This window comes from Sander vitreus, chromosome 23 (genome assembly GCF_031162955.1).
Source record: "Sander vitreus isolate 19-12246 chromosome 23, sanVit1, whole genome shotgun sequence".
Classification (NCBI taxonomy): domain Eukaryota; kingdom Metazoa; phylum Chordata; class Actinopteri; order Perciformes; family Percidae; genus Sander; species Sander vitreus.
Genome location: NC_135877.1, coordinates 7,434,987 through 7,458,399, shown reverse-complemented (window position 1 = coordinate 7,458,399; position 23,413 = coordinate 7,434,987). Strand labels below are relative to the sequence as shown.

Here is a 23,413-nt window from a genome sequence, read left to right as displayed (position 1 = left end):
GACACACAGAAAAAGGTCACCCCTGGTTGACACACACGCAGTGGGCAGATTCATGGCTGATCTGACAGGGCTGCTACAAACATTCATACATCTACGCATGCACAAACACACTACAACACACCCGGGCCACGGTCAGTGTAACCAGTGCCAGCTAAATCTCCTCAGCAGAGCAGTGATGAGGCCGCAATCTGTGATCATGATACTGCCTTGACACACACTGTCTGGACTTCTCCACACACATAAACACACAAAGACACAAGCACAGAGAGTGTGCAGACAGTATCAGCTGAGCCTCTGTTTCATGGTCATTTGTGTTGGGTCTGTGTTTGCTACCGCTGCCCTCCTCTGACTCCAGGCCTTGCTCTCCACACAGCAGCGTCCACTGCTTTTCGTCAGCGCAGCCGAGCATCCCTCGGGATAGTTTTTCACTGACGCGTCACAACATTTACAGAAACTCAACAGTCAAATTCATTTTTTTGGTGCAAAGTTTTTAGATGAGTAGTCAAAGTTCTCAAGATAGAAACAAGTGACCATGCGGAGAATATGTGGCTTGTGTAGTTAAAAGACAAATATATATCAGTTTGGCTGCTGGTTAGTACATTCTAGCGCACTTTTCAAAGGAATAAAGTTAACCTTTTCCTCATTATGAAACTTAAGTATGGCTGCATTGCATGGTCAGTACTGGGGCTACAGTACTATGGGTATCTACTATGATTAATTTATCTTAACCAGTATGATAATTGACTGTCAGTACAAAGGAAAAAAATGTGTGTAAGAAATGAACTAAAAAAAGTATGAAAGTGTTTAGCTGCCTTGGAGTAGGTTATTTTTAATAACACTAACTGTAAACCTAACTTTGGCAGACTGATGGATGGAACTGTCAGTGTATGTAACATACACAGTAATAGGACAATAGGAGATCAGTTGGAGCTCCTACCAGTAACTTGACGGGTCAACCTGAAGAGAAAAATGTCCTGAAGTAATCAGATCCTCTGTCTGCTGGTCCCCCTCACTCCTGGACAAAAAGAAGAACAAAAGACGTATTAATAGCACAATATTTATGTCTCTAAATAATCAGATGTGCATTACCGTGGGGTTAGAAACACATAGAGCAGGGCTTCTCAAAGTCTGGACCAAGAGCCGTAACAACTCGTTACGGCCAGGCCATAATGAGCCAATCTGGAACCGGCCCGTACCCCGTGTTATGAATACAACGCCTTATGAAGTGTAACGTTTTCTATTTTTAAATGCATTTCATACTGATCAATAAATTGTTGAAGTTGAATATAGAGTAGTGTAACAGACCGTAGTTGATCTTCCTCTAACTCAAAACATAAATAGGTCTGGACTTATTTTTACAACTGAAATAAAAAATGTATTAGAGAGAAAGTAGGCTACTGAAAAAAGGTACCGGTGCCGAATTCCAGGCAGTGGTATCGGTACAAAAGCTGACCAGGAAAACTGAGTACTCAACTTGAATGTATGTTGTTTAAAAGTTATAAGTGAGCTGATTAACTGTTTTTGTTCTGGACGATCGTTCCGGACCCCTGATCTTAGAAAGAATTCAGATGCGGACCTTAGAGGGATAGGGTTGAGAACCCCTGATGATAGAGGTTAGAAAGCAAACTGGGAAAAAAAGAGATTGTAAGCAAGCAGGGTTTTTCTTGGTTCAACTTTCTTTAACTCTTTCGTCTTATAGTTCTTATATCACTCAGTTCTACCCTCAAATGGATAGATCCCAAGTTTGCCTGGATAACGTGTGTGCAATGATTGGGTGTTGTGTGTCATTGTGCATGACATTGTGAGTTAAGAGAGAAAAAGTAGAGTGAAAGGAGGTAAGCAGGCAAATAAAGACACGAAAAGTATGAAGGAAGTGTCAGAATAAAAAAAAAGCTCACGGCGGATTAACTCATTCTAGTTTACAGATCCTCAACTCTTTTCCTCTCCTCATTCCTTAATTCCTCCTCCTTTTCTCTCCCTCACCCACCCCTTCTTGCTCCCTACATTCCTCCTACCCTCACCCCCTTCACACCAAAATTCTTCCATCTATAAATATCAACAAGAGAGACTATAGAAGCACACACACACACTGTAAACACACACACACACACACACACCAGTTAAAACCAATGAGCACAGTGGCACATTGTGCCAGCAGAGCCAATACACACTTCCACGGCCATTACTCCCCATGGAAACAGACGAGCGCATTCGCACACACACGTGATGTTGACGTTGTACCCGCACAGTGGCTGCCTTAGACAATAAGCTATTTCAGGGCCAAATCGCTGACAAAAATCCATTTTTCCACCCCACTAAAAAAGATCAGGAATGAGGGAGGGAGAAAGAGCAGGATCGAGAGAAAAGCTGAAATCAAATAAACAGTGGCGTACATCTCTCTTAAGCTGGATTTATCTCTGTATTTTGTCATCATTCTAATTTATTCCCCAACCTGCTTACAATTACTGCCTTTTCAAAACTCATATCGCCGGCTTGTTGTTGTTCTCAGAGAGATTGCGTGGTATCTGAAAATGAATGAGCGGGGGACTTGCATAAGGTGGAAAAGCTCCTAGTGTACTTTTGTAGATTATCCACTTGATACCGATTCATTTTCTCTCGCACTTGTCACAGTTTTGTAAAGGAGGCAATGTAGGACAAACATGCAAACGCACACAACGCACGCAGACACACACGGTACTGTAGAGTGTAGAGGATGGGAGTGGGCTCATCATCTTTAGTTGTGATTACAACACTTGGCAAGCTCTCCCCTGCCTGTTTGCCTGCCTATTGCCTTACAAATGGATTAGTAAGCCCTGTTCCATTTGTGTGTGTAGCTTCTCTGAGATTTAGGCTGACTTACAAATAACACCAATCAGATTTGGGAGCAGCCGGAATATTGGGCGATGTGATTTGGGGACAGTACTGCTTGTATACCCTTAGTTTGGAAAACCTTGGGACTGTGTACACGTGTGTGTGTGTGTGTGTGTGTGTGTGTGTGTGTGTGTGTACGTCTGTGTGAAGATCTTACACATCTCATAATAAGGAAGTCTGACTGCAACTTTTGGAGTCAGTCGGCGGTTAATCCATGGGAGGCCTGCTCGCTCATCCCTGGTTTACATGTACTACAGAAGAGGACAACACTGATCTGAGGAAGAGAGAAAAAGAGAAGATTTGGACAGGGAAAGCATGGTACAAGATGATGAGTGTGGTATAAGTGAAAAAGCAGGAAATTCTCTTTTCTATTTTGGGGGGATTGGCATTTGTTGCTCTTATTGGTGCAGGCCAAATGCACAGCGGTAGACAAGGAGCACCCGATGAGGGAACTGCAATTAGCAATGCCATTGCGCTCATCATTTCAATATTCTTGTATCTGGATAAAATCCATGTGAGATTTAAGACAAATCATGTTGAAACATTTTGAACTTGTGCGGAAATGTCTTTGCGGAGAATGCGGTCTAAACTTTATGTTCTGTCTGAACACACAATTATACTGTAGTTAAAGTAGTAAAGAGGTCCTGGAAGCTGACACAGTCCAGTCAGACTCTTAAATCCTTTACACTGTATAGATGGTTTGCAATTGGTCAACGGCGCCAAATTTAGCTTGGGACCAAAGTTGAACTCTTCACAAAAGCACTGTGCAAACTAGAGGTGTTGAAATTAATCAAATAATCGATGCATCGAATCATGGACATGGACGATGCGGCATCGATAATCGGCCGATTATTATCGATTATTTCTGTTTACAATGTAATGTATGCCTAACAACCTTTCTGTTTATATATTCTGGTATGTTTTGCACATTCAGGTAGTGCCATGGGCTGAGTGCTGTAGCTTTATGTATCCAATTTATTTAGTATTAGAGCACTGCAGAATGTTTTGTTTTTGAAGCTTGAAAAGCTATGAATTAAATATCCTATATGGCTTTAATAGAAAAATGTATTTGACGCATCGTGATGCACACCTCTAGTGCAAACTGTTGGCCTTTATGAGCAAACTCGCTGATTGCATTGATTCCAATTGAAATGACTTGATTTCAGGGATGTGGCGATCATGTTTTTTGGCCCCCAATCCCGATGCGATTTTTAAAATATTGAATTTTTGCCAATACCATGTCCCGATGCAATACCTGTATTTGCCTAGATAATAGAGCTGCACACTAAGTAAACAAAGTATCTAAATGATGTGTTCAGCTACATTTATTTATTTATCTGATGTATGAAGACTTAATGGGTGGTGCACAATGTTCTCCTTTCTCAATACAGTATCCGAGAGGTGTTCATTCAACCCTTTGTATGTGTGGAGGCCTGTGTGTTCTATTGAGAGCATGACACGTCTATGATGATTCTTAGACTTTCGTGTATCATGTGACCCTAAGCAGGAATAAAACAATACCACAAAAACATATAGTGTAATTGCACGAATGTCCCCTTAAAAATATTGTATTGATGTTATCTTTGTTTATTAGTATTTATTTGTGCTTGGCATCAAGGAGCCGATCCAGGTCAGTCCATCAGGGTCATGAGACTTCTTTGCACGGGCACTAACTACATGTGAGAAAATAATTTATTTTCTCTTCTTTTTTTTTTACAAACAAACCCTGTCCACTCACCTCTATTATTTATACATTAGAAAACATTACAAAATTGAGAGCACCGATTTCAGTGCAAAAGAACATGGAGTGTTTGGTATATGGGAGAAGTGTGTGTGTGTGTGTGTGTGTGTGTGTGTGTGTGTGTGTGTGTGTGTGTGTGTGTGTAGTTACACATATGTGTTTCTCCCGACCTGGGAGTACAGTTTGTGTGAATAAAGCTCTAAGCTGTGCTTCCATTAAGCCTCTTTCAACACAATGCCTTTCTCTCTCAGAAACTCTGTCTGATGGAAATCTGCTTTTGTTGCCACAGTTCAATGTCCCTGCTATCTCCTGATGGAAGGAGAGAGAAAGGAAGGCCTGAATGGGCCTCAATAGTTTTATGTTCCAGACAGTTCACGCACACACATTATGCCAAATCACACACACTCCTTGCTCCTCTACAATGAAATCAATGCTCTCAGTTTTCCTCTCTGTGCGCAGCATCTCACGGTGCCAAAGGCTTCTTGTGATCAAACACCACATCATGTTCTGCAACTTCTGATACCGATGCTAACACAGTGCAGCTTTTGTACTCTGGTGTGGCTCTTCATTCACAATGTATTTAGGATGGATACTTCTTAATTATTTTCAAATTTTTGTATTATTCTTACCGTGTTGTGTGTTTCTGATTATATCTCTCCCATATTAGCTTTGTAAGGTATACTATCCATGTACCTTGTATTAGCAGTGTTTTTTAAAAAAAACAACAACATTTAAATCCACAAGCTGTAAAGTCATGTGAGTCTGTAATTCAAATCAGCAATGTAAAATGTGGCATTTTAAACAAGAAAACAAAAGCCAAGAAATAATTTTGCCTCCACATTTTTGACCAAAATGACATAATCATGATTGCAGTGACTTTATAGCAGATGTCCACAAAAGGGTTTTTCTCTTTAGCAAACTGTAAAAGCAAGCACAAAGATATAATATCTAACATCATTTGCTCACATTCAACTTTAGATTTGGATTGCATGTTGTAATATTCGGCTCCACAAACTCGGCACTGTCTGTGTGTTGGGTTGAGTGGGTTATACAAGTGAACATATGTCAGGAAATATGTCTGGTTTGGTTTGGATGGGCGCACTGGGCTGCTGCTCCCAGGGCTACTGTGGGACCAGGAGTGTCCGGGGATAAAGCCTGATTGTTGGAAAGATAAAGGCCGCTAACAGAGTGGACAGTGAGGGGAGGGACCACAGCACCGTCCCGCCAATGGCGCACACACACACACACACACACACACACACACACACTCATGAAGGCACAAAGACGTGAACCTAAACACGCACGTAAGCATTATCTACAATGGTTCTGCAGTAGCTTTCTACAGTAGTTTCACATTCAAAAGAACAAACACAAACACATTATGGTATGTTGGAATGTGTTGGTGAGGTTATGTAACAAGACTGTGCCAACAGTGAGAGTCAGACAAAGACAGATACAGAGAGAGAGAGAGAGAGAGAGAGAGAGAGAGAGAGAGAGAGAACAGAAACATTCACATATAGATTGAAAGATACTGATCCAATACCGCTGGGATCATTTGGCAAAACATTTGTTTTAATTAAAGGTGTGTTTCTAAGGTGAGCCACATAGAAGACAGCAATAGGGAATGAGAACAAGTTAATGCACAAACACAAACAAACACAATCTCCATTGTTGGCCAACTGAAAGCTTCTGACTGGGTGCAGGACTCCAGACTGCGACCAAATGGTCGCATTTTGAGTGAATTTTACATCCAGTGCGACCAGTAAATTTGCCCCCTTTTTTACACGTTAAACGTCGAAATGTCAGTACCTGAGAGCGCGTAAGCTCAAGCTTATCTGTCCTCTCTGAAAATTAACAGAGAGCGGAGCTCTGACACAAACACACGCATAGCTGCGGACGGTGCAAACTACGTCGGCTCTGCAGTTTTGTTGAAGTCACAGTGACTCACGGAAATGACGTTACACTTCCTAAGCAGTCACAACAGTGGTTTCTGTGCCCTGGTGACTGACTTACAGGCTGAGGTTGTAAGGCAAGGCAACTTTATTTCTACAGCACCTTTCAGCAACAAGGCTATTCAAAGTGCTTTACATGAAACATTAAAGAGCAATTAAAAACGGTCATGAAAATAAAACAGGCTAAAAAAGAATATACAAATACAAGAATAAAAGTTACAGTGAGTAAGAAATGAATAATTATTCAATTTAATAGGTTGTAGGGATGGGTTTGGGAGGAGGAGGATTTTGTTTAATTATATATATTATAAAATAACAATGTTCTAAGTACATAGGATCAAAGGTTTGACAATAATTTTTACAACTGAAATAATAGTTTTGTAATTATAGAGGGAAAGAAAAAAAGGAAAAAAAGGTACCGTTGGGTAACGGAACCGAATTTCAGGTATCAGTACCAATATTGGTTCAGTAGTAGCCTAAACAATGCATGTTTAATTTTAAGTTGAATTCATTGTAATTGTAGACTAGAGCTGGTGTGTGTATATATATATATATATATATATATATATATATATATATATATATATATATATATATACACACACACCATATATATTCCTATTTTTTTTTTCATTACAACGATGGTGCTGTCGGTTAACCTTCTATGTTGCATCTTCAAAAGTGACACTGAATTTGAAACAGCACATTGTAATTTCTGCATCTATTATTAAAGAAAGAAATTAGCAGAAATGTGAATATTTGGTTAGCATGTTGATTTACGGTGTGTGCCCCTAAATGTTGTGGTTGCGCCCCTAAAATTTTCAGTTGGGGGCCACTGTGCTCCTAGTGAAAAAAGTTAGTCTGGAGGCCTGGGGTGAAATGGATTATAGACGGGATACAATGAAGACAGATAAGGACATCTTAGCCTGTAACCTCCTATTGGCGAGGTGACCAGGGTCAAAGACACTCCTGGAGTACAGCGAGACCACTGGCGATTAACCACCGTTAACCGACAATAATAATTTTGACCGATTAATACTATCATCTAAACACTTTGTTTTGATAATAACAATATTATCAAAAAAAAAGAAAAAAAGAAATGGTATTAAGAAAGGTTTATTGTATTGTAAAAGAAAAAAAAAAGCCTGTCTTTAATTCCTTAGCTGCTAGTTACCTTGCAAGTTGCTTTTTAAGCTGTTTTTTTCTGCTAAATTAATGGCTCTTTGCTGGACCGGGCTGACAGCGGAGAGCTACATGACACATTCCACTATATCGATGAGGACTGAAACACACCGCTGACAGGTGTCTGTGGCTGCGACAGGCTCAGACATACACGCTGCGGACAGCTGAGGACATTTACCAGTCACGCGGACGTGCAAGGGGTTCCAGGACAGTGGCTGTAAGTGTCCAAGACAATGCACGCAAAATCATGGCTGCACGACCGGTCCAAGTTGGCAGGTGTCTGCAGACGCTGAGTGCGGAAAGTATGTCTGAGCGTTCAAGACGGGTGAACTGGGACTCCGTTGCCTGCTTGTCAGTTAACAGTTAATGATTGGTTAACGAGGGTCGGCTATCGGTCAGAAAGAAAATATCCCTATAACAAGCACACATTGATACATTCTTATATTAATATGGCAGCATATATGCAATATGGTTCTGATTCCTTTATGAATGTATAAGCAAAGGCTCCTCAGTGAATGAAGGGTCCATTTACCCAAAATCACAAAGATTACCCAATCTGCCGTCAAGAGTTGTCTAGTTGTCAAGTAACTGAAGTAAACTGTTCACAGCGAGGTGAGTGGATTATCCTAAGTAAACGGAACACTGTTTTTACTTATGCTGTTGTTGTTGAATTGTTGGGACACACACACACACACACAGTTGCATCGCATCTTTGCCACTTAATCACGTTACTCACGTCCTGCCGCACTACAACACCCTCACACTGACATTACACACTAACTCCAGCTCACTTACACAAACTGTTGATACACATCTCATACATAAAGATATCAAGTATTCTTATTTTGCTGCAACAAGACTTATGTCCCTACATATGTACATCTGTTGTAGTAAAAAGATTGCTCATACAGTAGTCTAACACTGACCATTACATGTATACAAGCCCATAAATTCACATATAAACAGTTATATAAGTTACTTATCTAACACAATTCACTATTCAAAAAGTATCAACAGTGAAGGACTTGCATTGTGCTATGCACTACATACAATCCTTCAATCTTCGGTCCATGTGGACAATGGCATCGCCGCAGCAATTCATTTTATTTATTCCTTCATTCATTTTAAATGTATTAGGGCTGTAATGCTGCATTCTGTAAATGATAACGTTAACAAGAAGAAAATGTACTATTATCATATCCAATGGGCAAATTAATGCCCTGGAGCGCATTATATGAAAAGAAGATTGGTCTAATATTATACAAACAATACGCCATTGGGTCCAAAGATGTCATCATGAAGCACAACTTATTGGGACAAATGTGTTTAGCAATTATGCATCAGTAACCTCAGGGTATTGTGTTGTTTGTTATATGGACAAGGATGCATCTCAGTACCTTGACCCTTTCTCAGAGCTGGTCAATAGCTATTCAAACCGAGGGTTCCTTTTGAAATAGGACATCACTACTTTCCTTTACCAAGTCTAAATCAACCCGGGTAATTAGAATTATATAAACAAGGAAGAAAGAGCTTTTCTTTCCCGCCTTTGTGAGACAGAACGGGTGGATTGCATTTTTTGATGGATGTCAATAGAAAACACCAGATACACAGTTAAGAGACCTTGTAAAGACCTTGAAACAAACACACAAACATGTAACAGAGAGAAACTCGCTTGACAAACATCATACTGCCATAATGTGCTTTTCTCTAGGGCTCTCAAACCAAAAATCTACAGCAGTGTCTTGTCTGCTCTGTCCTGTCCTCACCTCATGTGGGCAGTTCATACTAAAGTGCGCGATCCCGGTAGGCTTGTATCATGTGGACGTGCTGACAGTTTTGTTGTCATTACTTAGAATTCCTCATGGGGGCGGCAGAAACTACGCACTATAGCTTTAAGAGCAGATACAATGAAAAGGGGAGTTCATATCTGACTGCTTGTCGATGAAAACCATGTGTAGCAATATATAGTAATATTGAGGAGGTGACGCATTGTGATGCATTGTGATATTGAATCGATTTGAATCGTTGACAGGATCATCGTAATCGAAATTGAATCGTGAGACCAGTGAAGATTCACACCACTAGTATGTGTTGACTGATGGACACGGTACGATTTTGTGTCTTGTTGTTCTCATAGATACAATCTGGTCAGGGGGACAATGAAGTATATAACCCCTCATTTGAGTGGATGTTAACATGGAACATTGGAAAGTACAGCGTAAGTTATAAATACATATATGGTTGTAAAAAAGCTGACACTTAAACCTTTATGGCTATTACACATAAAAGTCTTTCTGATATCAGTTCAAACACTCCAAAGTGATGAGCTGGTTTTGTCAACCGTTCATTTTTTGTATAGCTATTTTCTGTAGCTCCATATTTATGTGAAATGATGGCATTTGGGTGTTTTTGCATTATAATCCATACAATAAGTGCTTTGGCAATTTACATTTTGGCATTTTTCATGCGTAAAGATTGCTTGGGCAATCCAAATACTTTGAACGGGGTTTCCACACCACTTTCTTCATGGCTCAACTACAGAGAGAAGCAGCCACGGTTATTAAATCCTTACGTATAGTGTAATATTTTGGCGTTTTACTTGCCAATCATACAACTAAGCAAGCCTAGACTGATACTTTACATGATGCACCATGATCACAGAGATCATTTTAAAGTTGCAGACTTGACTTTGAATTGTGTGTATGTATGTATAAAAAATAGGGCTGTCAGCATTAACGCGTTAATCGCGATGTGATTAAGGGCCGAGCATCTGCAGCTGCTGTTGTCCGAAAAACACAGACGGTGCGTTCAATGAAACTGGTAACCTACAGCCTCGTGGTGCATTCAAAGTTATTGTTAAATGCCCTTTTCCTATCTGGTGATTGCTTTTGTCATTCAACAGCTATTTACTAGTGAAATAAGTTGTTGTTATAGTGATTACATTATTATTATTAAACATTTAATTTTGACCATATGACCTTAGCAATAAACAAGCCGTTATTTAATGTCACCAACTGTTGTTTAGTCTCTTCTTTCGTAAAAAGTATCGGTTCAGGCACCGTTAAGGCACCGGTACCATTTTAAAAGTACCGCTTTAGCACCGGTATCCAAACCAAACAATACCCAACCCTAATATTGACTCTAGATTCAAATGTGACTAGATTCACACATTTTTCTTTTGTTTACAGTAAATAAATAAATAAACAAATACAAATCTTAAAATCAAGTTCATAAAGTCACTTTCTTTGCATTCATTTGATTCCCAATCAAGATACACTGGTAAGAATTGTTTTCCATTGTTAATATGTACTTAAAAACAGTTCTGAAATGCAAAATAATAGAATTGGAATCATGTGATAAAACATGCGATTAATCACAATTAACTATAGACATTCAGCAATTAATCACGATTAAAAAAAATGTATCGTTTGACATCCCTAATAAAAAAATAATAATCTGGAAATCTATCTCCCACACAACTTAACAGCATGATGCAGTAAACAATCTCTGACCTCATGCATTGTGCTGGGTGTGATGTCATGTAAGGTGGATGCAAAGTATTGTGGGAGCGTTGGCTCTCTACCTGGAACAGTGCAGTCATGTTTGATTGAGTAAACATGGACAGCCAAAAAGCTGTTTAACTACTTTAACAACAGGAAGAAAAAAAAAGTTTCAGAATCCATGTCAAAAAAGGGGATTCTTGATGGAAGAGATATAGCATTAGGTGATACTGTAGTTAACGTCCTGATGGACAGAGGTAATGAAAGATTAGGAGAAAAGGCCAAAGTGAAACAACTAAGGCTTGTTTTCCTCTCTTCTCTCTCTCTCTCTCTCTCTCTGACAGTTGCTGTACCATTAACACCGCCTCCACAATTAGTGTCTTCTCACCAGCTACACACTCACAGACACAAACACACTCACACACGGTGACACCCCAGGGCCCTGCACAACCCAAACAGCATAATTAGACATCCCCTAAACAAAGCACACACTCTGTAATTACTCTGTAATATTACATAGCACAGGGGACTCAACAAAAGCCATTTTCCCTGGATCAACCAGTGGCACTAACACACACACACACACACACACACACACACACACACACACACACACAAATTGTCCCATGTGTATGTGTACATTTCTATTGACTTCACCAGACAGAGAATTACCAGTGGCTGTTGCCTGGCTTGAGAGTACATGGTAAGTGTGTGTGTGTGTGTGTGTGTGTGTGTGTGTGTGTGTGGCAAATACTTTACCTATAGGTATGTGTGAGGTTGCTTACATAAATGTATGTGCTGTATATGTGTGTCCCTAAACTCGACAGCACATGAAAAGGCAGAGCAACTGAATGTATTTATCTTGTGTTACTCAGTCCAGGGAGGCAGCCATGCTAAGCGCTCACGCACGCATGCACGCATGCACGCACACACACACACACACACACACACACACACCTCTCTCTCTTTCCATCTCGCTCTCTCGAATGGGAGATGACTAATTTCTCCAAACAGAGCAATAGCACAAACACACTGTGCTGATCCTGTTGTTGACAGGACTCCCCTCAGCTTCAACTACCTACCACCACCCCCACCTCCCCATCTGACCTTCCTAAACACACCCACTCTGTTCTTCCTCCCCACCCCATCCTCCCCTTTTTTCCGCCTCTATGCCCATAAGTCAGTGCAGATATTGCGCCAAGTTCAACGGCAGTAAATTAAATCTCTATGCCAAGCCAAGTAGTCTGAAATCACATTAGATCTTAATCAGGGACAGTTGTGTTTGCCTTGTTGTTGTTTTTTTTTCTTTTATTATGGGTGTTATATTTTGTTGTGTACAGTTTTATTTTTTACAATGTGTACGCCATCACATGGGAAATACCTGTTAGTGACTGTAAGTGTTAACTACTTCCTAAGTGTCCTTAAGCAGGCCAACTGCTGGTCTTTTAGCTGATTTGGCACTCTGCTTCCACATGGCAGAGCTCTGCATGATCAATAAAGTCACGTCACATTCCATCACTGTTATTTCTCCTTTGAAGTTCAGGTGTGTGTTGTCAAATTATGAGTAACTTCACCTTAGATAACAAGAGCCCATGAAGGATGAGCGTGACAGCATGAATGGTTTCCATGTTATTAGCTTTCTTTAATGAGGTGCACCACACTTTACGACAACACTCTCCATCTAATTATGTCTCTTTTCGGCTTAAAGACCTTCTCTTCTTCCTTATCTCACTCTGAGCCAATCAATGCAACTTAACAAGTCTTTACCATCATCATCAGTGTTGGGGAGTAACGGAATACATGTACCGGCATTACGTATTCAGAATACAAATTATGAGTAACTGTATTCCGTTAGTTACAATTTAAATAGTTGGTATTTAGAATACAGTTACATTGTTGAAATCAATGGATTACATAACGATACTTCTCTGTTTCACTAATTTATTCACTCTCGCAACTCCATGCATTTCCCAGAATATGAAAACGAAAAAATGAGCTATTTGCGTGATCACTGATAGAGGTAGAGATGGAGCCGGAACCGGCACAACAGAGCCAGGGCAGGAATGCGTTTCTATCTTGGAAATTCAAACAGCATTTCACATTAAAGAAAGAGAAGGGAGAACGAAATATAACTGTGCAGTGCAACCTCTGCTTGCCAGCAACCAACTTAACAGCGTCCAAATTACTCCACCTCCAACCTTAAGAATCATCTTAAAGTTTAGCCAAGGGTAGTCGTCTGCTGTAGTTTTACTGGTCACCTTGCCATTTTATAGTTGACGTGCGACTTTACATTCTCTTACGTGCTGATTTACTAACCCCAGAGCCGTTGAAAGACTAGCCCCGTTTGACATGTTAGCTAACGTTAGCTAAAATTAGCTCGTGGTAGCTTAGACTGCGGTTAGATTTCTGTAGTATGCAGTTCAGGACTACAAATACAAAAATCTATCTGCTTGTTCAGGTACACATTCAGCCAGTTGGAACAGAAGAACACACCAGAATAGGGCCTGTTTAGTAAGCTGTATGTGATGGCCGCATTCCTACACTTATAAAATACAATTCAATGTGGAAGTAATCCAAGTATTCAGAATACGTTATTCAGATTGAGTAACATAACGGAATACGTTACAAATTACATTTTTGGGCATGTATTCTGTAGTCTGTAACGGAATACGTTTTGAAAGTATCCGTCCCAACACTGATCATCACTAAGTTAACAATCTTAGGCATTACTCAACTATTCTCAACTATTCAAACAAAGAAATAGACTGTGAACTATAAGACATACTGTAGAGCAGTGAATCCCAACCAGGGGTACTTGTATTCCAAAGGTTATTTCTGGTTATTATTTGCCAAGGGGGTACGTGTACAGATGTGGAGACCTAATAAGAGAAAAAATATTTGATTAAAAAATATTAAGCTGTAACTCTTGAACACCACGTTGCAATTGAGAGTGTATTTAAACAAGTTTGCAAGCTGAGAAGTCTAAACAGTTAGCTCAAAGTGATGAATAATTGGCTGAAACACTTAGTTTAAAGTAATAGATAAATAGTTGAAATAGTTCCTTCCAGTGTAATAATAGTTTTACATTTTCGTTATTTTGGTACCATTTCATTGCTAACATCAGCTATCAGGTTCCCAAACGAATGCAAGCTAATGTTAGTAACGTATCAGTGCTATCGTTATTCTGTATATTGTACGAGATTAATAGTGTAAGGCAATGTTTACAGTGTAGGCTACATATTTTTCTCCGTGAGCAGAGTCAGAGATCTGCTGTTCTAGCTGTAGCCTAGCCAGTGTTACAACTGCATGACGTGAGTTGTCTGCCAGGGAAATCACAACATATATTACATTTATGTTAGGGGTGCACCGATCCGATATTAAGATTGGATATCGACCCCGATATTGACAAAACAGCTGGATCGGGGATAAGAAAAATTAACAGATCCACGGGCCGATCCAGTTTTTCTCCGTCGCAGCACTGGGACCCCGGTTAACTGCGTACCCTTCTCACTCATGGTAGTAACTTTATAACACAACAATTAATAACACACAACTAACTTTCTTTAAAAGGATAAAACACCATAGCACATAACAATTTGTGACTTAAACAGTTTCTAACACTAATAATTTTACATTTACAAATGTAGCTACACCGCCGAACGGCATGTTGGGTAATATTATAGCTGCTAGCTCGCCAGGTAGCATAACAGTCTGTTAAACTGGGAGAGGCTCTGGTCGCTACTGCACATTCAAGAACAGAGAAGAAAGTTAGAGGATGAAGAAAGACCGGAGATACACCAGAACAACGTATGCTCAAGAGAGGAGCTGTCTGTTGTTGCAAGGTTTTTTGTTTCTAAAAAAATCGGACATAATTTAGCCACTGTTGTTGCCCGTCGCTCTAACGTTACTCGGCCGTGCTAACGTTACCGTGCTAACGTTACAGTGCTAACATGAAAGACTTGTCACTTCAAGCATGCAGCGGACCAACATTATGAACGCAATCCAACTACGGTCCCGCTACAGACTGCTTAGAAAGACGGGTTCAGAGTAATGATTAAAACACTGGATTTAAGATGTCTTGCCTCGCTGAAATAAGTCCGCCAACCTACTAATATTATTCAAACAGCGAAGGAGGCTGACAGCGGAGCTACGTTCAGTCGCCCACTACAACCACACTACAACCTAACTTACCTGTGGCCAAGGTAGTGTTTATACAACTAGCTTACAACTATTTTGTTTTGAACGGGAAACAATGTTAAAGTTGTTTGTATGTGTATTCATTCGATTTGAGTTTATTTTACTACTTTGCAGTTTGCAGGAAAAAAAAATAGTTTAGATTCTGTAAGTGTTTCATGGATTCTCCTTCATATAACGTTATTGTATGTTGATGAGCCAAGCAAACCCTTTAGTAATCAAAGCTTTTAGTAAACATGATGACATTAACATGTTTTTGTGATATTCTACGTACTCCTGACAGTAGAATAAGCCATTATAAACCTATATAAAGGCCCATTATTGTTATTTATTTTAAGAAGTTTGATTACATTATATTTTCGATTTGAATGCACAATTGTTTTTTTTAAATAAATAAATAAGAATTCAATACATTACATCTATGTTATTTTGTCTTAGTTAGGAAAGTAATGAAGGAAGGAAGGTATAAGGTGGAAAAGGTATACAGTTTATTATTAATTCAACAAGGGTATCGGATCGGTATCGGGTATCGACAGATACATAAAGCCCTGGCATCGGTATCGGGACTGAAAAAGTCGGATCGGTGCATCCCTAGTTTATGTTACAAAGTAGACAATCCTTTTTCATCATTGACGCGAGGAAAGGTATCATAGACGTCGTTCTAGCATTATGCACACAACCATGCTATAGTTAGCCAAGCAACAATTACCTGTCAAGAAGAAAGCAGGCAACTTTGGCGTCCCTTTTGAAATCCTTGCGCTTCTTTCCATCTTGGAAAAGCCACTCCAATATTAATGCCGCGTTCTATTTACCTTGAAACTCGTAAGCCAGAGCTGGGAATGACGTCACACCCGAGTTGAATGCGTTCCATTTAAAAAGTCGGATTTTCATTGTTTTCATTAGCTCTAGCCCGGTTAGCTATTGTTAGCATTACCAGTTGATAACGCATTACGCCGTTTTTTTGTGCATGCAAACTCCGTAACAACATTTACGAAGTTGAACATGCCTGTGTGAACGACTGATTTAGTGACACAAATAAGACAGAAGTGCTTATAACTTTATGTTACTGCAGCTTTTCACAACTGTTGATACAGGGGATGTCCGAGTTCCGAGCTGGTAAATCTGAGGTCAGGGGGCGTGTTTCCGACTTTGACCTCGGAAAATCCGAGTTCCGAGGTAAATAGAACGCAGCATAACTTTGGTCTTGTTGCTTTGCCTGTCGCGTTGTAATTTTAATTCTCCTTTTAACTTACTTGGCGACTCCGTTACATGTCCTCGAGAATAGGCGTGATCCTCAACAGGCTTTCAAATCTGCCGCCAGTCGCGAGTAATCTCCCCCTGGCATTCGTCACGGTACCACTGAGTGTAAAAGCCCGAAAGGCGTAGGTATGTCCCTCTTTGGCTAATGTATTTTAAAGATGGAGGCGAAACATGGCTGCCGCCATTCGATCGAGTCGCTCGTATGTATTCTGAATGATTTTAAATGGCAGATTCCACGCTTACGAGAATACTTTGATTAGTTGGTGGAAGTAATTACACATGAATGAGCACATATTTGTGAAAGAACAAAGGGGTTTTTGCTAAGAATCAACTCAAAACATTACACAATGGAGCTTTAAAGTAATCGATAAATGGAGTAAACAGTTTAAATTAATGGATAAATGGTTAAAACAGTTTAAAATACTGGGTAATGGTTGAAACAGTTTGCTTAAAGTAATGATACGTTGTTGAAATAGTTGGCTTAAAGTTAACTTAAATGGTTGGTACTTGTTTAACAAAAGTTGTAATGTACTACCTGTGAGTGCAAAAAATCAATACAGAAATTGTAAAAAAAATAAATAAAAAAAAATAAGTAATGATAGAGGGTTGAAATAGTTAGCTTAACGTAATGGATAGATGGTTGAAAAGTAAGCTTCATGGAATGGATTAACAGTTACAATAGTTAGCTAAAAAATGTGAAGTGCTGTAGATGCCAGAGACAACTAAACTGAAACCAGTGACACTTTGGCCGTCAAACCACTGAGCTGTTCTGCTGCCTCCACTCACATCACAAAAGTCAATGGGCGTTTCTCAATCTGTGTTCTTCTATTGACTTGTGTTCTTGTGTCCCTGTGAAACGTCATCTCGTGTTGCCAAAGTACTGTCCCGATACACAAGTTCGCATTTCACCAAGAACAGTTAAGATTCCCAGAAATGTTCTTGACACGCCCATTTTACCGAGGATGCATTGGTTGGTAACTTGTATGAACTTCGCAGCACCCGTATCCCAACATTCATTTCGGCATTCAATGATGGTCGGGTTTCCGGTACATAGACAGACCAAAAACGGGACAATTTTAACAATTTTCGCCATCTTATTCATCACTAAATTCACTTCTGAAAACGTTTTAGGCGAGAAATGAACGGTTTAGATTTCGAATATAGGCAGTCTTGTGAAAATCTTTGCCGAATTGACAATTTGCTCCAAAGTTTTCGGAGTTGAGGAGCTCCATAAAGTGACGCGGCCGCCAGCTTGCGCCTGCCGGGGCCGCTAGCTCGTCGCTCAGACAGTCACGCTCAGAGACCGCGCTGTAAGCCGGAGGTCTTTTAGATCGGTCCCGTAAATAAGAGGCTTTTATTTCGCCGTTGACTGATCGTTTGGTTAAATATCACAACACATGTCCATCATAAGATTAACGGGAACCTGTGGTTAACTGTCTTTTCGGAGTTAAACTCCACAAGCACACACACACACACACACACACACACACACACACACACCCCGTAGCTACACACACACACACACACACACACACACACCGCAGCTTCTCACACACACACACACACACACACACACACACACACACACACACACGCAGACAGAGGCGGGGGAGAGAGATATACCCGTTTCTTTTCAGGAGACTTGTTTAAATTATGCCATAGGCTATACATTAGATTTAGTATTTTTTGGTGTATTTGTTTTCTGATTTATTAGAAGTTGAGTTTCAGGCTGTATGATAAATGAACAGTTGTACAGAAAGTGGTAACATGCTATGACATGTTATGTAGACTAAAGAGGGAGACACCAGTCTTTATAATTTGAATTGCTAATTTCCATCTGTTGTCCCTGGGCATATACAGTGCACTACAATAATACAGAAATGATAATTCCACATAACACTAATAGGAACACATAGGACACACCAGTGCACTACTTATTTTTTAATTTAAACGGACTTAAACTTATACACTAATAATAGTAGGGATCGCGTTCCACTCTTTTGAATAAGTAAGGGGTGTTTGAGCTAAACAATACAATTAAAGCTCAATTAGTTTTATTTTTCAATATTATTGCAATAGTTGTAACATTATGAGGTTTTCTTGTTTTAATATAAAGTGGTTATATTGTTGTGGTTTTTATTTCTAGCTGTTATTTTGAGCCCTGCAGGTAGCCTCTGTGCTGGGGGTGTTGACCAGTAACAGGAAGAACGCATCGTCTCAAACTGTTAACAGCGTTTTCTGTGCTTGTGAACTTGCGGGTTCATTTTTCCAAGAACAAGCAGCAAGAACGTTCTCCCCAAGAACACAAGTCCGTTCTTTGCATTCATTTCCTTTTTTTGTAGCTATTTCAAATGACCGCTGACACTGACCTGCTACTTTAAGAACAATTTCATAGCATCCCATTAGGATATTTTAAAGATGTTTTCAAAATATAGATGGTTGCCACCAAGAAAACGAGCATGCTCCTTCCCTTCCTGACGTGTTCTTGACATCTGCTTTGACATTTCATTTTCCGAAGAGCTGTCCAAAACTCGGTTCTTATCATACAACCTGCTAAAAGTTCTATCGAACAAAGTTATAAAATAGTGTCTGTTCTACAAGCACATTGATTCTTCTGTTTGTTTTAGTTTATTTTCTTCATCTCTGACTGAAGGCCACAACCAAACTCATGCAAAGAACATATCGTATGCACACTTGTATTCTATATTCATACATTAACACATAATGCTTAGGTGACCTGAGGAACATCTCCACAACACGGCCTTGGGAGAAGCATCATCTGTGCACACAATCTGGAATGGGCTGACAAGACATTCAGCTTTTAGAGTATTCATGCGGAGTCTCCAGTAATAATCAACAAAAGCCTGACCCTCAGCCGGGAGCCTTGAGTGCATGGTAATGGTCACACTAAAGCCCGTCTCTTGAAATAACACAATATACATGCCGTTATGTTCACACCTGAAAGTTTATGCACTTATACGATACAGATATATGCAAATCAAGGCCTGGAACAATGACTACATTCAACGGCGTGAAGGAGAAAAATTATTAATTTTTCATGGCTGATTCAAAAGAGTGAAGAGTAGTCATCATGACAATCTCAAATAATATTTTTGTGAAGAAATTGATGCATAACTAGGATTTAATAGTGTCTTAATCCAAACAACTTTCGATGTTAGAAAATCAAGATGTGTTGGCTACGGTTAGAGCAAGGTGTGAGATACAGTATGGTAAGGAAAGAAAACGTGTTTACAATGTAAAGGTCACAAAGAGTGTAAAAAACAATTTCATGAGTTGGTAATTGAACACCTGTCACTGGAGCTGAAAGAAAAAGAATCTATACAGCCATCCACCACCTTGACCCCCCTAGCCTCCACTTTCCTCTGCACTACTTTAAACTCACGCTGCTGCCTGTTTCTATTTGTGTTTCCTGACCGTAAATATAGTTCTGATGAAGAAACAGTAACATACAGAGTAGGGTTGGGTACCGAACTCTGTACCGTTTTGGGTACCGACCGAATTAAGTCGGTACTACCGAGGACCAATTCACTTTAAATCAAACGGTGCAAAATTTCGGTGCGTGTCCTCTCTGCATGTTGACAGAGAGCCGAGCTCACCTCTGACACACACACACGCAGAGGGGCAGACGGAGCAAACTTGGGCAAACTACGTTGTGTGTGTCACGGGCAATGCTGATAAAGCATTTGCAAGTGTGGTTACACCTTTCGAATTTCAGGTACCCGTACCGAATATGTGACCGGCATATTCTAATGATGGAGAAACTCACATATACTGTAGATTAAAAACTATGGAAGACTCATTTTCTAAAGGCTGGGATACATTTCTAACATACATGTCAAAACAAGAGGCATATGTGTAAAATATTGTTTATATGTAATATACAGTCGTGAAAAAAATAAGACACCCATGCTAAAGTTGACTAAAAAGAGGAATAAAAAAAATCATCTTTAGGAAATTGATCTTAATGCCTTAATTAAAAAAATGAAGAAAAATCCAATCTTTAAGGACACCAATTTTGTTTGTGAATGAATAATGTATCGTAAATAAATAAATGTTCTTCCTTAAAATACAGGGGGCATAAGTAAGTACACCCCTATGTTAAATTCCCATAGAGGCAGGCAGGTTTTTCTTTTTAAAGGCCAGTTATTTCATGGATCCAGGATACTATGCATCCTGATAAAGTTCCCTTGGCCTTTGGAATTAAAATTCCTTCACCATACCTAGAGATTGGCATGGGGTACTTTCCATAAAATCATCTCTCAATGCAAATCAAACCAGCTATTAGGCTAACTGAAATAAAACCATGCCAATCTCTAGGTATGGTGAAGGGTATGTGATGATGTGGGGCTATTTTAATTCCAAAGGCCAAGGGAACTTTATCAGGATGCATAGTATCCTGGATCCATGAAATAACTGGCCTTTAAAAAGAAAAACCTGCCTGCCTCTATGGGAATTTAACATAGGGGTGTACTTACTTATGTCCCCTGTATATTAAGGAAGAACATTTATTTATTTACGATACATTATTCATTCACAAACAAAATTAGTGTCCTTAAAGATTGGATTTTTCCTCATTTTTTTTAATTAAGGCATTAAGATCAATTTCCTAAAGATGATTTTTTTTACTCCTCTTTTTAGTCAACTTTAGCATGGGTGTCCTAATTTGTTCACATGACTGTATACTGTTCCCCAACAGGCACTGTTCCCCTTTCATTTCCTTACTTTCCATCTTTTCCTCCCTATAGTTCTCTCTTTAACTATACTTAAAGCAATAAAGGCAAGTTAAGTTAAATTTTAGTTAAGTTTTAAATGTAAACAGTACCCAACCCTAATACAGAGTAATTATAACAAAGAAGAAGCTCCCCAGAGAAACTGGTAAAACGTGTGATTTCCCCTCCATAGCTGTATTAAGCTCATCTTACACACTACGACGTCCTTTTATATGTAGTCACAGCACGCTTCTTTGTGTGACTTTGTGTGTTTGTATGCGTGTTCTCTTGTGGGCCCGTTTGTCTGGGAAACTGAACAGATACTGCCGTTATCATTTATTGTATTACAGTTTTACAGCATGTGGTCTGTGTGGTCGTTTTACAGCTCAGTATCAAAATGACCACGATGTTCAAAAAGAGGAAAGAAAATCTATCAAAACATGACATGTTCGTGTGACTGTAATAGCTGTCTGTGAATTTTACATACTACTAGCGTCCCACGGGTGCGAACATTTTTCAAAATTATTTTTCTTCAAGGCAAGCCAAGGTAGCTTTATTTGTATAGCACATTTCAGCAACAAGGCCATTCAAAGTTCTTTACATAAAACATTAAAGAGCAGTTAAGAACAGTTAAAAATATAAAAACTTAAAATACGAGAATAAAAGTTACAGTGCAGTATAAGAAATTACAACAACAATTATTTAAAGAAAGGCAGCATCAAAAAGAAAAGTCTTCAGCCTTGATTTAAAAGAACAGAGTTGCTGAAGACCTGCCGTTTCCTGGGAGTTTCTTCCAGATGTGTGGTGCATAAAAACTGAACGCTGCTTTACCATGTTTAGTTCTGACTTCTGTGGACAGAAGGCAGACCTGTACCTAAACCGTTCAGTGCTTTATAAACCAACAGGAGTATTTTGAAATCAATTCTTTGAGGGACAGGAAGCCAGTGTAAAGAACTGGAGTGAAAGTTATCCACTTTCCACTTTCAGACTCAAACCTTTATGAGACCTATCGGACTATCTTTCCAGACTGATCTCAATAAGTGGCATATGTATGACACGCCAATTCATATGCCATTATTGGCGTGTTATCAAGCCGCATACTCACTTTTTAGCCTGTTTATCAACGCCGTTTGGCCTCCATTGACTTACATTACCTTGCGATTGCGTGTGAATTGATGCCGTAACGCGTAGTATGAAAGGGCGAAAATCCGCGTAGGGAGGATGGGTCAAAAACAGGACTTTCACCCAGGAGAGCAGGGATTGTGTCCCGCGTGTGACGTTTCCTTTCCACGTTTTTTTCTTTTCCTAAACCCAACCCGTGTGTGACGTTTCCTAAACCCAACCGTAGCCTCGCGTTAACACGTAGCCTCGCGATAACACGTAGCCTCGCGATAACACGTAGCCTCGCGATAACACGTAGCCTCGCGATAACACGCCACATGGCTTTAGAAAGTGTCGTGTATGTTTACGTTGTGACGTTGCAGACTGCCGTCTGCTGTATACAGCGTAGACATACACACGGATAGCTCAAAATGTGTAGAGATAACACGCCACTTGGCTTTAAGAAAGTGGTTTGTATGTTTACGCGAAGTCATGATGTCATGTTGATCTTTCATAAATATATTTTAGTTCATTTTTAATCACCTAAATATTTTAAAGTAAGTGAAAATTATCACTATTTCATTGAAAGCTGAAAGCTGCACATTTTGGTGTGCACCTTACAAATTTAGCAAAATCAGACTATAAGAGAGCGTGAGAGTGACAGACTTGGTGTAAGGAGGGAAAAGCCTCTTTTCCAGCCCTGTGCTCTAACATGGCTTACCTAACATGCTTTAGCTGATCACATTGCAGCAGAACAGTACATGAAAACATGAAAGGAAGTGCTATGCATGGTCTGGAGCAGCGAGCCAGCCTAGATACACAGACACGAACACATCCGGACAAAAAATACTTACAGAATAAAGGCCTGTGCGCACATATGTA

The 23,413-nt window shown here is 39.7% G+C and overlaps 1 protein-coding gene across 2 annotated transcripts in view; it reads right to left on the bottom strand.

The window, feature by feature from the left end:
* Window positions 1-23,413, bottom strand: part of sox5 (SRY-box transcription factor 5) — a 237,569-nt gene that overhangs the window by 138,830 nt on the left and 75,326 nt on the right. For both annotated transcript variants that reach the window (XM_078242529.1, XM_078242530.1), the window contains one exon: window positions 938-1,015. The gene's annotated coding sequence lies outside the window, so the exon portion shown is untranslated. The remainder of the gene's footprint in view (window positions 1-937; window positions 1,016-23,413) is intronic.